We start from the raw sequence: 13,506 nt of genomic DNA, 5'->3' as shown, positions 1-13,506 counted from the left end.
TTGCTCAATTTCCAGGATATGGGGATCATTTCCATTTCCATCATTTCAAATTTACCTTTTGGTTTGGACAAAGTTGTCTCAAAAATATGTATAAACAGCGTGTGTGTATTTATGACTTAATATTTTAATGAAATAGTTGGCATGTAGCTTTATGAGGATTTTATTTTTTAATGATTACTATTCAAGTGTAAAATAGATTTTAACTTTTTGAAATTATTACAATTGTAAAAGTAGTCATATGAGGAAACAAAGAGCATACTATTTATTTTCACTGGTATTGTAAGGAATTAACCAAAAGTGGGTGGTTTATAAATACCTATGTCTGTTCTTCAGGGGATTCTTAGGAGCTTGGGAGGTGAGAAATCTGAAAATAGTATCTGTGTGTGAAGGACAATGCTTGGGATGACTGACTGATTCCTTATAACGTGGCTCCAGAAGCAATTTGATTTCCTACTTGGCCTTTTTGATACCCTACACTTCTCTGACTGCCCATAATCCTTTCTGCCTCTCCCTCATCTGTCGGTCCCATTTCTACTTCCGTTGCCACACACCATGTTGTATTTTCCTATTTTCCCAGAAGTTTTAAAATGTGTGGTGATCATACCTTAACTGAGGCACTGTGCTCATTTTAAGATTCCACAACTTAGTATATCCAGCAACAAATGGCAGAAGAGAGGTCATAGACATATTGGACATTATTAGATATTTTTCTGCCCATTACAAGTATTTGGCAAGTGTAGACAAACAGATACTTTAACTTCCCAGAAAAGATAACATGTAGTTTGATGTTACAAAGTGGTTCATGACTGTGTGTAACGAGTTGTATCTCAAGAAGAAGATTTTTTTTGGCAGCCCCTGTAAATCTGATGATGATTAAATATAGAAATGAGCACAGCAGAAGAGATGTGAGGTTCTTATGTGTGGACGTTTTCTTTTCTTTATATAATAGACATACATATTATATTATATGCATATCCATCTATTCATACACTATTTGTGCTTTGGAAGGTTTGTTGACAATGCTATATAGTCATCTCTTTGTATGTTGATTTCTGAAGCCTTATATGTGTATCCTGTGGCTTTCTGATGCATTTTTCATGAGACTTGTAAACAATGTTCCTGTCAAAGTAAGACTAAGTTATCTTAGAAAGCTGGATAAAGGAGACATGAAACCGAAAAATATGCTTAGAAATGCAATATCAGCTTAGAGAACATGAACACACTCACTGACTCAACCTATTTAGCTTCATTTATATATATGTATATTATATATATATATATATAAGCTGGGAGTTATTGGATCTAAGAAACATCATCATTTATCTCATTTAATTAATATAGTCGAGTTGCTTCAAGTTTGCCTTTTTGTATGGACATAGTTGTATCAAAACGATGGAAAAAAAGCATGCATTGATTTCCAACTTAACAATATTTTAATGAAATAATAGACATGTAGCTTTACAAACATTTTATTTTTAATGATTATTATTCAAGTTTAAAATAGATTTTTAACTTTTTGAAAGTATTACACTGGTAAATGTTCACTATTAGAAGAAAATAAATTCAAAATAGTAATCCCAGTATGTATTTTGAGAAAATAGAGAATAATAGAAAAATAAGACATAAATGTTCCCAACGTAATAAGAAGGAAGATGAAACAGAATATATGAATTAAGAGACTAAGATCTAAACCGTGATTTACTAGATAATAAACTTAACAGATTAAAATAACTTTAAATCAGTATTAGTACATCTAGTAATCAATAATCTAGTCATCAACAGGTTACTATCTGTAATCTCTAAAATTATAGATGTGGTGTTTAACATGGTTTGAATGTAGTTGACTTCTTTTAAACTTTTAGTGAAATTTAATCTCAAAGTTAAGGATGCCAAAGTATAGTTCAAAAATCAACTATGTCTCAATCAAGTAGAAAATGTAATTGTGACAGTTCTTGTTTCTAATTTTAGGTGATGTTTCAATTCAAATTAATTTCAATTTGATTTCCCTATTTCTATTTATTATTATTATTGTTTCTTCTTTTCCTTTCTTCCTCTTCCTTTTCTTTCTCCTCTACCACCTCCTCCTCCTCCTCTTCCTCCTCCTTCTTCTCTCCCCCTCTTCTTCCTCCTCCTTCTTCTCCTTCTTCTCATTCTCTTTCCCTCCTCCTTCTCCTCCTCCTTCTCTGTCTTCTTCCTCCTTCCCCTCCTCCTCTTCTTATTCTTCCTCCCCCTCCTCCTACTCCTGCTCATCCTCTTTACTTCTGTCTCCTCTTGTTTTTTTTCCAAGTGAAACTTTAGTAGTAATTATTAGTTGACATGGAAGAATAATTGAACACTTAACCACAATGGATAGGAAATAGGTTTTTCCTGAAATTATAAAAAAAATACCATGATACAATTGAAGGTACAGTATTATATTGATAAAAATTTTATTATGAGAGTTGTAGCTAGAACTTACCCATGATAAGTGAATAAGGGCTGCTGACCAAGTTTGTTATTTAGATTAAGAAAATGTAAATTTTTTTCATGTCTCACACAACATACATATCTGTATTTGAAAAATTAAAAATGACTGTATTTTTCTTGGTAATTGTTACTTTTTTCTCATCATTTACTCCACTACTCTTGTACATTTGCATTCATTCTACCATTATTTCTTTTATATCCAACAGCACATAAAAATTAGTTTGGATAGACTTACTATACACTGCAGTTAAAAGTATTTATTTTTCAAATTCTACTCAAACATTAAAAGAAAAGAATATATCTTGCTTGAACTCTGAGTCTGGGCACTGTCCCTGAGCTCTTCAGTTCAAGGCTATCATTCTACCACCTGAACTACAGTGCCACTTCTGGTTTTCTGGTGGTTAATTGGAGATCAGAGTCTCATGGACTTTCATGCCCAGGCTGGCTTTGAACCATGATATTCAGATTTTACCCTCCTGAATAGGTATGATTACAGGTGTGAGCCACCAGTGCCTGGCCAAGAATATATCTTTTAATTGAAGTTTTATATTTTTTTTCTGCTGAAATTTCTTGAACACATGATTCCCATTTGACCCCTGCATAGCCTTGTTGAAGCTCAGAGACTATCTAACGCACTATGTTTATTTTAACAATGTCAAACAATTAAAAAAATCTTGAGAGCTAAAGTTGTTCTTTCGTTTAGCAATTTATTCAATTCGCAAGTGTGTACTATTTTCAAGTCCCTTCTGTGTGCTAAGCATGAAGAAGGTTATTGGCCTCTCAAGGTTGACAGTTTTAGCATTGGTGATAAGACAACTCCACAGACAGCTCTTTGCAAGGCATCAGGGAAGGGGCAATGCCTGAGGAACAAAAATGCAGGTGTTATAGGAATTGAAAGGTGGGAGAATGATTGCTAGAGCAATCATACAGCTGTTTCAATATTGCAGCTGCCCGGGGAACTTTATATGCAAATGTTTAGGATTGAGATCAAGAACTTGGAAGGAAGTTGCAGGAAGGAAATTGGAATGTCATAATAAGGAAATGAGTGGAAGTGAGACTTCTTTTAAACAGCAGCTGTTAAATTCTCTTTGCAAAGCAAAATTGGCTCAGGGAAGGCAAGGAGTAGACTGGATTGTGGTTTGGAAGTGCACCTCTCTTTACAGGGAGTACACAGGCCTCGGCAAGATTTTCTTGGTTGAGTCTATCTCTTAAGGGACAGTCAACTTCCACCACATCTTTTCAAATGAACTCTAAAGTTTTGCTTCTTTTCTGAGAACATGTTTGCACATTTCTTCTGAGTATGCCAGAGTAACAAACTTTCCCAGCCAATAGTAGACCTTCTGGAGTCAGTGAAGGAATCAGGTGCATGCAAAGAAGGGACTCCATCTTGTTTCTCCTCTTGAGAGGTCTACCAGCAGACAGAATTTCACCTGGAGGCAGATGCAGTGAACTAACTTGTCAGGGACATGGACCCATTGCATAGAAAGTACTGCCATGGTGTAGTTTAAGCAATATTTTATGGCACCTCAATCAAAAGGGCCAGGATCTATATGAAGAAGTTTTCTCTTATTTAGTGCATTTTTTAGACTCTTGATTTCAATGTGACTGGTTTATTTCACATTTATTGATGCCAACCAACCTACCTACTGAATTCTCATAAATCTTTTGCAAAAACAACCAAATTGCTTGCCTAACTACATGTACTTTATGTATTCTCCACATGCATATATTTACTACATATACATATATGTATACTACATATGCATATGCTCTCAATGAAGTATGTATGTGTGTTTAAACATACCATTTTTTACTTTATGAATTTTTTTTGTTGTTCCTAATTGTGAAAAACAAAACAGACGGCAAGTCAAACACACACACACACACACACACACACACACACACACACACACGCTTGCACACACAAGCAGCCATTGGTCTTTATTGAAAGAAAATATAATTAGGACTTTTCCAGTGTTTTCCAATTTAAAGACCATTTTCAGATTTAACAAGTCAAACATTCTCTAATTCTAAGTGTTATTAAGTTTTATAACATTACCTAAATATGTCCAAACAAACTAGGTATTAATTCATGCAGAATGCTGAAAATCAATCCAACTATATCATAAATCTGATATTAAAACTTAACTTCACAAAGGCAATTTAAATGAGTATGACTTCAACTTAATATAGATTTTCAAATATTTGTGACAATAAAATTACCAATGAATTAGAGTGCAGGAGACAGTATACATTCTCATTTTTCTCACCTTTACTTGAATAATAATTGATATTTTGTCTTTAAAATAACTGAAGAATTTAACCATCAGGGTATCATTTTAAAGTCAATTATATTGATAAAGTACAATAAAATTATTCTGAAGTGAATTCTTTTAGTGTACATTTTATGGAGCTGTGTGAGATTAAATCTGTACAATATATCTTCTAGTGAAGTGATTTTGACACTGACTGCTACAGAACAGGTTCCATTGAGTTCTACAGAATTCAAAGGCCATGTGCTCTTTGATGAGTTAATTTCCTCAGGATTCTGCCTGTGTAAATGTCCATAAAAGCTTTATTTGTTCAGCTTGCCATGAGGTAATTTGTCCTTTTCCAAGGGCCAACATGAAGGCAAACTTCAGGATGGTAATAAAACAGCAGAACATGGTTATAAATTTGTCATGCACACAATTTGTAATGTAATTATATGTATGCACATTTACATATTCTTTAACCTTACCATAAATGTAGAAAATTCAATAAATGCTTTTAAAGAATCAGACTCTATGAATAATAAGCATACTAATTCATTATTTTATATCTATTCCTTGACATTTCCTGATTTTCTTAGTCCTATTAAAATGTTTGAAAAAATAGAAAATGCTAAGTCATTCAAGATTTCTCCAGATCTGAATATTATTTATGGCAAAGGGCAGATCCAAGTATAAGTGAGAGTTTTACTGTTTTACAGAGGAAATATCTACTTAGGTAATTTCCTAACAGTTACACAATCCAAAGTAAATTCAATATATTTTAAATATTTAAAAAGAAAGATTGATTTGGGAGGGAAAGGGATGTCTTAGATTAGTAAATTATCTTTACTTATGTATCAATCAGTTAAGAAATGATTAATCTCTTGGAACTGGTTTGTGTATTTATCATAGGATAAGATACTGTACTTTTATCTCATCATAAAGTTTTAGCTACTACTATTTCAAGTCTCTGAGGTTAATTCCAAAAATATTGACAGACAAATGAGAATTTACCTCACTTTTAGAGAGATTACTTAGGGTGTACAAGAACCAATAGACAAAAAAAATTTATATAAAGTAAACTTAGATAAATTTTTTACATATTTTTTAATGATTATTTTATCCTCTTTAGGTGTAGAAAAAGGGTTGCAGTGCAGTATGTCAGCTGCACTGACATGGGTATAATGCATCTTGATCAATTCACCCCTTTCCCCCACTATAATCTCCTTATCATCTCTTCTTACCCTAGCAATCTTCTCAATGAGCTAATAATTAATGACAATTGTTAATTTATTCAATATAGCCAATAACATATGTAATACAATAATGTATCATATTATAGTCCATTGGCAACAATCAATGTACTGATGATATTCATAATTATTAATTTATTCTAATTCTTAATGCAATAATTATAAAATTAATATTTAAATTTAAAAGTTAGTAGATAAGATTAGCATATGCTTAAGTTCTTTTAAAGTTGTATGTTCTATCCTTACTTTTATATTTACAATTTCTTCCTCTTTTTAATGCATTATGAAATATTTGGATATAAGTGATTTACCGCAGTCATAGATTATGATATGTCTAGATCTAGAGTGAATGATAGAGTGACATACACTTTGAATTTTAATAAATATTGAATATAGATAAAGCATGCACTTTTTTGAATGTCTCCATTTTACCTTATATTATTACATTAATTTTAGTAAATTAATTTCACATAAATTTAGATTTGTTATTGGTTATAAATATATATTAATTCATCATATAAAACTAAAAAAATATGTTTTTTTGCCAGTCTTGGGCTTGGGCTCAGGCCCTGAGCACTGTCCTTGGACTTTCTCAAGGCTAGAGCTCTACCACTTGAGCCTCTGCACCACTTCCAGCTTTTTTCTGTGTATGTGGTACCGAGGAATCGAACCCGGTTATTCGTGCATGCTAGGCAAGCACTCTACCACTAGGCCAAACTCCTGGCCCCCCAAAAATATGCTTTTTTTCTAAAGAAAGATTTAATGAACAAATCAGACATTAAATTACTATCTACCACCTGTGTTCTTAAATTAATTTTTTATTGTAATTAATAGAAGTGTTACATTATATTCACCAGATAGAGGGTGCATTACTTCACAAACATTGATGTCCTTTCTCATATTTGGGTCCCCATTTCCCTCCCTCCACCCCTGCCCTCATCTTGTTTTTCCCCCTTCCCTATCCGATTTTAAATAACCAAAAACACATATATACTATATATCAGATAACAAGGTGAAATACTGAAACAATATGAGATAACCAAGGGACAGCAAAAGAGATGAGAGATAACATAGTACATTAAAGACAACAATCACCCATTGTATGGCTTTTGTTTCTATATCCTGGAGGTCCTTTCATCTTAAAGTAATTCTTTTATGGTAACATTACCTCACAATCATTTTCCTTGTTTTTTTTTTATCTTGGAGAAAGGAATTGGGAACTACTCAAAAAGTAGGGGTTATTTTAATGTGTGTACTAGAAATCATAAAATCATCACTCTTTTAAATAAGACTTACTTGCAATTTCTTAAAGTTATAGGAAATGTCACCTCTCGGGGAGGGGACTAATGAGAAAAATCAAGAGAGCAAGAGAGAGAGAGAAAAAAACCGAGAGACAAGTGACAGAGCCAAACAGATGGGAACACTCTGCCAATATGATTTACACTGGGCAGGATGCTTAATATTCAGCGTTTTTATTTTTCAAATATTTTTTTAATTCACACAGTGAGTTGATTTCCAAAGGATTTCAATTTTCAGCACCATCTACCTTCAAAAGGCTGGAGAGAAACATAGTAATAACTTCCATAGAACTAAAAATAACAACTAATAAAATATTAACAAGAACAAATTTATACAAGTGTAAACCACAGTCATTTAGTGACATAGACATCTCTCCATAAGGAAGCAAACAACAAAAAAGAGGAAATTCATACAAAATCAATATTCTTAGATTATGCCAATATTCCTTAAATTAACAAAATCTTTCTTTTATTGAAGTGGAAATGCACAGCACATTGAGTTTTATGTATATACTATAATAGTAAATGGAATGAATGCTAAATAAATGTCACATGAAACATTTATTTCCTGACTTCTAATAGCTAATAAATACTGGATTTTGAATATTTTTAGCTTTGAATCCTTAAGGTGGAAGATAATATTAAACTCACTTTTGTGTCTCTTATGCAGAGGCTTTTTACACCATCATTAATGGTCTAATTCTAGTAATCAGTTATTTTTATCATATACTTAGCTTAGTAGCCTAAGTTATAGTAACTCATCTATGTTGACAGATTTCATACAGAATATTAAAAGTAAATACTTATATCATGAAAATATTCATTAATTACAATATATTGCTGTATTTTACTATGCAAATACAAGTTGCATTATATCTGTCACCCTTTAATCAACATCAGAAGTTTACAGACCTTTGGTCAGTCTCTGGTGTTTTGAGCAGTTTTTCAGCAGTATAAAATAAGATGAATTTGTATTTCCTGTTGAATTTTTATCTTATGAAAATTTTATCAGTCTTCTTCCTCTAAGAATATAATCATCTATGGTTATGCAGTGATCTAAAAATAGAAAAGAAGATCCCAAATTGAACAAGCAGTCATAGTGTTTACCTTCTATACAAAATAGAGTTTCTAGGCCAGGCACAGTATCTCATGCCTGTAATCCTAGCTACTCAGGAGGTTGAGATCTGTGGATCAAGGTTCAAAGCCAGCCCAGCACAAAAGGACCTGTGACTCTTATCTCCAATTAACCTCTAGAAAAAAGGGAAGGAAGGCAAGGTTCTAGTGGTTGCCTTGAGCCGAAGAGCTCAGGGACAATACCCAGGCGCAAGGGTAGGGCAATAGCCTTGAGCTGAAGAGCTTCAGTGACAGTGGCCAGGCTGAGTTCAAGCCCCATGACCCACAAGAAAATAGAAAAGAATTTCCATGATGTTTTCTGAATTTGATCTTTTAAAACTTAACCATATGTCATGTATATTTTCCACTTTAAGCATGTGGTCTAAAAGCAAAGATTTTAACTTTAGTTCTAGAAGCTATTGTGCCAGCAAGTATAGAAAAGACTTGGAAGACTCAGCAGAAGGCACACAGGTCTGGTGAGTTGAGGGAAAGATAGAGCTAGCCTTCTTGAATTTAGTGACACCATGATCCCAAAGTGCAGGCTTCTCTGTTGAGCTACTTGGGCAGTTCTTTGAAAATTCTTCTACATTTCCAGTAAATGTAACATCTGAAACCGCATTCATGACTCTATGAATTTCAACCATGGAAATATGGTGTTCAATGATTTTTTTTGATAACTGAAAACATTGAACTTTTTAGTACATTTATTATCCAGTTACATCTGAACTTTTCTGATCTTATATTAACTTACATTTTTGTTCATGTTTGCATTTATAATAGTGTGAAAATTAATTTCATGATTCCAGGTCATACATGGCAATCTTTACTCCATTTTGAATTGATATTAGTGCAAGATGGTAGATAGAGACCCCTTTCTGGTTGGGTTTTTTTTTTACATGTGTATATTCAGTTTTCCCAGCATCATTTATTGAAGAGATTGTCTTTCTTCCAGCCTATATGTCTAGCTTTCTTATTGAACATTACGTATCTATAGGTTTGCCAGATCATTTCTTGTCTGTTCCAGTGGTCCTTTAGCAGGTTTTTGCTCCCGTACCATGCTCTTTTCACTGCTATAGTTCTGTAGTAGAATTTGAAGTTTGAAATTGTTATACCCCCAGAACTACTCTTTTATCCCAGAACTGATTCTGTCATTTGGGACCTTTTATAGTTTCATATGAATTTTTGTTGTCTTCTATATGTCAGTGAATAATGAAGCTTTGATGGACATTACATTGAAGTTGTTGATGTCCTTGGATAATATTTCCATTTTCACAATGTTAATTCTGCCAACACAGGAACACAGAATGTTCATAGACTTCTTTATGTCCTTGCTGATTTGCTTCTTCAAAATTTTATACTTTGCATTGTAGTAGTCCTACTCTGTTTATTTATGGTGATTTCAAGGGATGCAAGGTTCAAAACATGTAAATCAATAAGTATAATGCAACACATAAACAGAAGTAAAGAAAGAATAACACAAAAATCTCTATAGAGAAATACTAATTGACAAGATCTAGTATCATTTTTATGATAAAAGCTTTAGATTACTTAAGAATAATGGAACATTCCTCCACATAATAAGGCTGTTTATGACAAACCTACAGCCATTTTACTAATGGTATAAACTAAAATCATTTCTTCTAGTGTCAAGAACGAGATAAGAATAACTACTTTCTCCATTCTTCTTCTATGTAGCTCTGGGATTCCTACCAAGAGCAATAAGACAAGAGGTAAGAAAGATCCAAATAGGAAAGGAAGAAGTAACATAATTCCTATTTGAAGATGTAATGATCCAATATTTAATGAACTTCAGAGACTTTCTCCTCTGTCTCTAAGCTCCTAGAGCTGATTAAAAAATTGGCAAAATAGCAGGGTATAAAAATCAATCCACAAAAGTTACTAGCTTCTCTGTGAGCTAACAATGAGAAGACCGAGATTGAAATCAGAGAAGTAACCCCATTGGCAAATTAATTTTTAAAATTTATTTTATTGTGATTAGAACACTTAAGACCTACACTGTCAGACTTGTGGAATTTTCAGCCTGGCTGCTTTGAATTGTGATCCACAGAACAGAGCCTCCTGAGTAGCAAAGATTATAGGTGTCAGACATTGGTGCCTGGAGGGGTTATTTTTCTTAAAAAAAAAAAAAAAAACCTTAGAAGCAAATCCATAAAATATAAATTCAGTAAATTTAACATTATTTTTGAAAGCTATCATTATGTGAAAAGAACAAATTAGAGGATAGAATTTAATATTTAAAACATATATATAAAATGCAAAAATATAAGTGCTTTGTCTCAAAAATATAAACAAGGGATACTTAAAATTTGAGAGCCAAAAACACACTTAATTTTAAAATAGGTCAAGTAACAATTTACAAAATCAGATATATGCGTGGGTAGTATCATTTGTAATATGGATATACACATTTTAAACATTTGGTTCACTGATTTTTTGCTGGTATCTAAAAGTCTTACAAGTTGCTAGAAAAGTTTGTAATGATGCAGACACTGGAAAATATTGTTGTCATTTCTTATAAGATTAAATATTTATAACTATACTACTAATAATTTCACATTTAGAAAATTTGTAAGGAAAACTTAAATAGGTCTGAAAAAAGGTACAAATACCTAGCAATTTTATTCATAAAAGCTCTAAACTAGAAATAATTCATATTAATATGGATGAGTGGATGCATACATTATGATACATAATAAATGTAAACCTCAGCATAAAGATATACAGATCATTAGTTAATATAAAACAAATAAATATTACAGATTATACATTTATTTGAGAGCATAGCCACCAAAAATAGGCACAAAACATTTATGAGGTATTTTGGAACAAAGTGCAAAGTTGAGGAATTAAGTATAAAAGATTATGAGAAATGATTTTTGAGTGATATGGATATTATGTATGTTAATTCAGTGATTGCATTGGGTTCAAATATATGCACATCTAAAATGGGTACATTCTATTGTATGGAAGGTATAGTTATTAGTTGCTCAAATAGGTACATTTGGAAAGTTACACTTTTTCTTTGCTAAGAAAATAACATATATATTAATATTAAGAATTTATTTCTTTCTGAAAATCATGAAAGATTTTCTTAGAAAAACATACTGGCTTAAGCAGCCATGTAGAGGAAGTTCTGGTTTGGATTATTCAATTTTATTTATAATACCTGTCTTCTATTTCTTTACAAAGATTTTATAAATGTATGCTATCTGGACTAATACCTTCCTGTTTATAATTTTGTTACATATTTTATTCACTAACAAAAAGATATATTAAAATCTTTTTGAAATCTTTGTCTCATGCAAGCCTATATTACTATTTTTATTCCTGACATTTCATAAGCTTATTTTTTTCTTTTAATTATGTCTATGGAAAGGGCTGCTGAAGAAATACCTCCGTGTAAAGTGAAAAGCACATGTTTTTCATTCAGATAACTTGATTCCCTTATTTCTCCTCATCATTGTGTGTTTGCTGCTAATAAAAATAACTAATGGGAAGTACTTTGCTCATCTGAGTATGCAGATTCATACGAGTGACATTTACATGCATTTATATCTTTGCTTTTCTCTTGTTTTGCACAAAGTATGACTAATATATTGTAGGTCCTCCATTTGTGATCACCTGAATTATCCAATTGCTTTTTCACATTTTCCACTTGTTTTTCACAAATGTACAAGCACAACTAATTTTGTAATGCTTTTCCTAAATCTCTGTTTTCACATCAGAGTCAGTCAGTCAAACAGGACCTTAACATGTGGATATATTTCCACATGAGTAACTTTATTAAATAATCCAAGAAATATTTTCATATGATTAACTGTATTACATAACCTAATGATCTTATAAACTGGAGCTAATGCTATACAACCAACTATTGAAAAGATATTTTATCTGGGCTTCTTATTAAAACAAGAGGGCTTCTTATTAAAACAAGAGTGAATACCTAAACTGTAAAAGAAGAACCAAGGAAAACAGAAGTATAGTTCAAATATACTGAGTTTCAATAGTGCATTAAAAATTCAGTTTTTTGTAGTTTTTAATTTCATAGTTTCTATTTGTTTCTTTTAAGAGGATTTTTACCTTTATTGATACTTTCTATCTAAAAAATCATTGTTATAATAATTTCCCATTTATTAATGCTTTCTATTTCTTTGGATATGTTTATTGTACCTACTTTGAAGACTTTTAGTTACATACGACATCTGGGATCATTCCCAGATGGTTTAGGTAAAAAAGTAAAAATGTACTGTATGAGTTACTTTATTCCTTTTGCATCATTTTTTCTTTAATTAATTTCTCATATAAAACATAGGAACTGTATCTTTAGATTACATTATAGTCACTGTGTACTAATGCCTTTGCTACCTCTTTTGAGTATTACTTGACAATTGTTTAGGGATTGTCTCATTTTATTTCATTTCCAACCTGTTAAGTCCTGGGTGTCTCTCCTAAAGGATTTCTAGGAATTTTACAAAGCACTTTTTTCTCTTTGTCAAACTATATGTAAGTATTGAGATCCTCCAGTTGTTACCAAGAGGTTAATCCAATCAAACTCAACTTCACATAAAATACTGAAGAGATTAATGCTTCAGGTTTGGTCTGAACCCATGAAGCTGTCTCTTTCCCATTTTTTTTTAATCTTCTTCCAGTCTCCAGCTACCATTATTTTGGAGATTTTGGAGTGTACACTTTGCTTGATTTTTTTCTTTTTTACAAAAATATTTACTTTTTGAAAAATACCAGTAGCTTTGTTTTAGGACTTCACCCTTCTACTTCTCTGTCCACCCTTTCGAATTAACCACCACACAAACCTTTACATAGGGGACCTGTGACAGGGACAATCTCTCATTTCTCTCTGAGCAATATCTCTACTGTAGCAAGAAGAGTGTTAGGTGGGAAGAAATACATAGTACTGCTCCCTTTGGCTTCCTGCCTGTGAATGAATTCACTGCCTTCTGAATTTTGCAAATGGTATTTTGTGTCCTAATATCCTTAGCAATATGTCACTTCAAAATAGGGCCCTCTTCTATTAATGGGAGGTAAAGGAAAATGAAGTCTCTACCTCTTGCCTGGAATTCAGAAGCAGTTACATACACAGCATGA

Source organism: Megascapheus bottae, chromosome 8, assembly GCF_031878675.1.
Source record: "Megascapheus bottae isolate mThoBot1 chromosome 8, mThoBot2.hap1, whole genome shotgun sequence".
NCBI classification, from domain to species: Eukaryota; Metazoa; Chordata; class Mammalia; order Rodentia; family Geomyidae; genus Megascapheus; species Megascapheus bottae.
Note: the sequence above shows the minus strand (reverse complement) of the source record.